This window comes from Leptonotus elevatus, chromosome 22, assembly GCF_054856555.1.
Source record: "Leptonotus elevatus isolate MCC_2025b chromosome 22, RoL_Lele_1.0, whole genome shotgun sequence".
In the NCBI taxonomy this organism is placed as follows: Eukaryota; Metazoa; Chordata; class Actinopteri; order Syngnathiformes; family Syngnathidae; genus Leptonotus; species Leptonotus elevatus.
In genome coordinates this window covers 7,194,882-7,199,873 of record NC_141260.1, presented here as the reverse complement: position 1 = coordinate 7,199,873, position 4,992 = coordinate 7,194,882, and the positions used below count along the sequence as shown (strand labels likewise).

Sequence of the window (4,992 nt, the reverse complement as noted above, 5' to 3'; positions counted from 1 at the left end):
AGGGATAGGGTTTCAAAGTAGGGTTTTAAACTAGGGTTAGGGTTTCAAAGAAGGGTTTTAAACTAGGGTTAGGGTTACAAAGTATGGTTTTAAACTAGGGTGAGGGTTTCAAAGTAGGGTTTAAAACTAGGGTTAGGGTTTCAAAGTAGGGTTTTTAACTAGGGTTAGGGTTTCAAAGTAGGGTTTTAAACTAGGGTTAGGGTTTCAAAGTAGGGTTTTAAACTAGGGTTAGGGTTTCAAAGTAGGGTTTTAAACAAGGGTTAGGGTTTCAAAGTAGGGTTTTAAACTAGGGTTAGGGTTACAAAGTAGGGTTTTAAACTAGGGTTAGGTTTTCAAAGTAGGGGTTTGAACTAGGGTTAGGGTTTCAAAGTAGGGTTTTATATTAGTGTAAGGGTTTCAAACTAGGGTTTTATATTAGGGTTAGGGTTTTAAGATAGGGTTTAACATTAGGGTTAGGGTTTAAAACTAGGGTTTTTAAATTAGGGTTAGAGTTTCAAAGTAGGGTTTTAAACTAGGGTTAGGGTTTCAAGTTAGGGTTTTAAACTAGGGTTAAGGTTTCAGAGTAGGGTTTTAAACTAGGGTTATGGTTTTAAAGTAGGGTTTAAAACTAGGGTTAGGGTTTCAAAGTAGGGTTTTAAACTAGGTTTAAGGTTTCAGAGTAGGGTTTTAAACTAGGGTTAGGGTTTCAAAATAGGGTTTTAAACTAGAGTGAGGGTTTCAAAGTAGGATTTAAAACTAGGGTTAGGGTTTCAAATTAGGGTTTTAAACTAGGGTTAGGGTTACAAAGTAGGGTTTTAAACAAGGGTTAGGGTTACAAAGTAGGGTTTTAAACTAGGGTTAGGGTTTCAAAGTAGGGGTTTGAACTAGGGTTAGGGTTTCAAAGTAGGGTTTAAAACTATGGTTAGGGTTTCAAAATAGGGTTTTAAACTAGGGTTAGGGTTTTAATGTAGGGTTTTAAACTAGGGTTAGGGTTTCAAACTAGGGTTTTATATTAGGGTTAGGGTTTCAAACAAGGGTTTTATTTTAGGGTTAGGGTTTCAAAGTAGGGTTTTAAACTAGGGTATGGGTTTCAAAGTAGGGGTTTTTAACTAGGGTTAGGGTTACAAAGTAAGGTTAGGGTTTTAAACTAGGGTTAGGGTTTCAAAGTAGGGGTTTGGATTAGGGTTAGGGTTTCAAAGTAGGGTTTTAAACTAGGGTTAGGGTTTCAAGAAGGGTTTTAAACTTGGGGTAGGGTTACAAAGTAGGGTTTTAAACTAGGGTTAGGGTTACAAAGTAGGGTTTAAAACTAGGGGTTAAGTTTTCAAAGTAGGGTTTTAAACTAGGGTTAGGGTTTCAAAGTAGGGTTTTAAACTAGGGTTAGGGTTTCAAAGTAGGGTTTAAAACTAGGGTTAGGGTTTCAAAGTAGGGGTTTAAACTAGGGTTAGGGTTTCAAAGTAGGGTTTGAAACTAGGGTTAGGGTTTCAAAGTAGGGTTTTAAACTAGGGTTAGGGTTACAAAATAGGATTTTAAACTAGGGTTAGGGTTTCAAACTAGGGTTTTACATTAGGGTTAGGGTTTCAAACTAGGGTTTTATATTAGTGTTAGGGTTTCAAACTAGGCTTTTTTATTAGGGTTAGGGTTTAAAACTAGGGTTTAAAATTAACATCTTACAAATTACTTTTATATGTGTATGTGTGCCCTGAGGAAACTGTGGAGACAACATGCGCACAGTCACTGTTTGCGCATCTTGAAGAACTCATCAATATTATAAAAGAAAACATTTACTTTAGCAAAGGAATTGGACAAGTTATAGTATTTAATAATAAACCATAATCAGCAAAAAAAAACACAGTAATAGTCACACGCTACAAATTTGGAAAAGAATCAAATAAAAAAAATTTGTGACTGAAAAGTCCTGGCTGTACCTAATCAATTGGCCAAGATGGCCGCTGCCCCGGGTGGGCGGAGGGGAGAGAATCCTTAGTGTACCTAATTATTTGGCCAAGATGGCCGCCGCCCTGGGTGGGCGGAGTGGCGAGAATCCAAGGTGTACCTAATTAATTGGCCAAGATGGCCGCCGCCCTGGGTGGGCGGAGTGGCAAGAATCCAGGGTGTACCTAATGAATTGACCAGAATCCTGGGTGTACCTAATCAATTGGCCAAGATAGTAAAAAAGAAACCAAACCGAAGTAAATCGCGCATTTAGCTAGCGCTGCATTAGTGACGTCACCGGCAAGCGCGAAGGCGCTTCTATCAATTTTATTATTTCTTTAATCTTAAAGTATCTTGCTTTTATATTCTTAGGTTTATTCACGTTTTTACAATTTCCGTCCATTCATTTGTATATTTCAATAACATATTTAATCATTTCTTTCCAATGTTTTACCGTCAAATTTTTTTATCATATAACTTTATTGAACAAATGTCAATGGACAATTTCCAGCCAATCCTGTAGCGTGACATCATCTGTAGGCGACCCCGATACAATCTAGCAGACCGATCACATCCGGTACCGACACCAAACCATGTCTCGAGTCACAGGACACTGTCAGTGCTGATCCACACCACTTTAGGTGAGGATGGCGGCTGCCATACAGATTCGTGTCCAAACCCCCGAACTATCCCTTTAAAGTACATTTCAATTCAGCTATAATTGAGTACATACATACTACAAGACTTATATAGCTTAACAGAAAAAAAGTTACAAACATCTACTGAGAGTTGTTTTATTTTTCGCATTGAGCAGAAGCTTCATTATTTATTTATTTACAGCGCGGTTAGACCCGTGCTGCTCGCAACCCAGACCTACGTGCCCCTAGCGCTTGCCAGCCCTTGTTAAAGTATAACAAAACGTGTGACTTCATTGTTTACATGATTAGCGGATAGCATCAATACAATGTCTGCCTTGCTGAGTTGGAGTCTTCAGGAAGGGGGGTTTAGTAAAATTCTGAGCTAGATACAAATTCCGACATATTCTGTGTACCTTACACGCATCAGTAGTTGTAGCAGAAGCAGTACACCGGTCACCGGAGATTTTTGCAGTGGCGAAAGTGGATGGGAAGGATCGTGGTCTTTATGAAAGTGTGGGATACATGTTCCTCGTACCCTCAGAGCCAACTTTATGGCGAACAACTTCCTGACAGAAGGTGGAGCGGTGAGCGACCTGGCTTCGAATGAGAGCGCGTCATCCAAGATCATAATCATTTGTTTTATGCAAATTATGTTGCTGAATTTTAGTCTTGCAAGGCAACAAAATTACTTTCACAAACAAAGGAAAAGCAAATCATAATATATATATATATATATATATTTTTTTAAACTATAAATAAATAGATAAAGGGGCACTTTGGGCCAATAACCCCGCCAAGCTCCTTTAGCCATGTTGTGGCTACATTCACCATCGAAACTAAACAAAACATCAAGTAAAATTATAATAAAAATATAAATTTGTTGGGGAAAAATATATATAAACATTTTTTTCAGGTAATACCACATGATGTCCAAATACATACATGTTGCTAAAAAGTTATTTATTTATTTATTTTACATAGTTGTGAGACAAACCTGATAGATGCTTCCATGGGTTCTTGGTTGTCTTGTGGATGATACAAACTCCTGTCTTTAAATGTATTTCAAAATAAAAGTCCCACATTGGCTATTTCTTTTTGGTTGCACCACATGATAATTCAATGGGCCTCGTCTGACAAATGCATCTCTCAATGGCCCATGTATTAAAAAAAAAAATAGCCTTCAACATAAAGGGTTTAAATAATCAAAGAATAACCTCATACCCTCGTACATAAAAAAGACAGTTCAAGGTCAAGGATGGCACAAATTGGATTCACAGCAAACCAAAATTAAGTGCAAAAACTTATTTGTCCAGAAAAATCAACTCACTCAAAATATGAATAATATTCTGGTACTATGTTTGTCCTGCATGTCATTCCAGATCTGAAAAAAAGAAGAAGTTTTTCTCATAGCAATATGCCGGTATACTCTTTTATTGTCAGATTTAGTTGAGCATGCCTTTAAGTCCTCCCTATGTGCATGGCAAGCATACGCCACTCTTGATAAACTGGAACACTTGGCATCTCCTCTGTTGCACATGGAGAAGTTAGAACTCCATCAGGCTAAGGCCAGGATCTGCTGTTGGGTTACCGTTGTATTGATCTCAATTTCGCATTCCGGGCATATTCCACTGGTTAAATCAATGAGGAACTGTGAGAGAACAAACATTCATAATAAGAGCAAGAATGTGTACTTCTTTGCTGGGCGCGTCATGTATTGCATGCACTTACTTGTTGGATGATCTCTGTCACGTTAACTCCCAGGGCATGGATAACCTGAGCTTTTATATGCCCGTACACTGTTGGGCAATACGAAGAAACACAACAACTAAATTACTTATTTCTTTACTCTTTAGTTGAACGTGACTTGCTTTAGTCCACAACAAAATTATGCATAATGTCGATGGAAAACTGCTGTTTTTCTCTTTGAGTGGCAATATTATGTCATCAGCCCAATTAAAGTGATATCTAGACTACTATAACCATTAAGTGGAATAACATATAGACGCTTCTGAGTCTGTTTGTGAGTTTTCACAGCATTTGCCATCTTCAAAATAAACCTTACTATACCAATAATATATGGACATCAATGCCTTGCTAGGCTCTTATTTTGAAGTTATTCTCGGCAGCGTGTCACGGCCTATGACGACTTGACTCGTCGTTGCCTTGAACTGGAAGATTTATATTAGCCATCTTTTTGTTACAAATCTCATCTCATTCTCGTGGACTCATTCTTGTGAGACATCTGGTCTCGTGGGATTTCTGTCTCGTCCCATGCCTAGTGTACAGTATTACGTTATCTATACATTAGGTATTTGGTGAAAGAAAAAGAGAATAATTGTAAAACGTGGTGTATTGGATATCAGCTGGTGGCAGGTGTAGGCTGATGAATATTGCATCCTTATACTGTAGTTATAACGTAGCTCGGCTCAAATTATTGGTTAGA

The 4,992-nt window shown here is 38.0% G+C and overlaps 1 long non-coding RNA gene across 1 annotated transcript; it reads right to left on the bottom strand.

Moving 5' to 3' along the window:
* Positions 1 to 3,492: 3,492 nt before the first annotated feature.
* On the bottom strand, positions 3,493 to 4,477 carry LOC147155462 (uncharacterized). Its single transcript, XR_015092339.1, has 2 exons — positions 4,278 to 4,477; positions 3,493 to 4,197 (listed from the first exon to the last, which is right to left on the bottom strand). It is a non-coding gene; the product is annotated as an uncharacterized LOC147155462 (long non-coding RNA).
* Between the last annotated feature and the right edge of the window lie 515 nt (positions 4,478 to 4,992).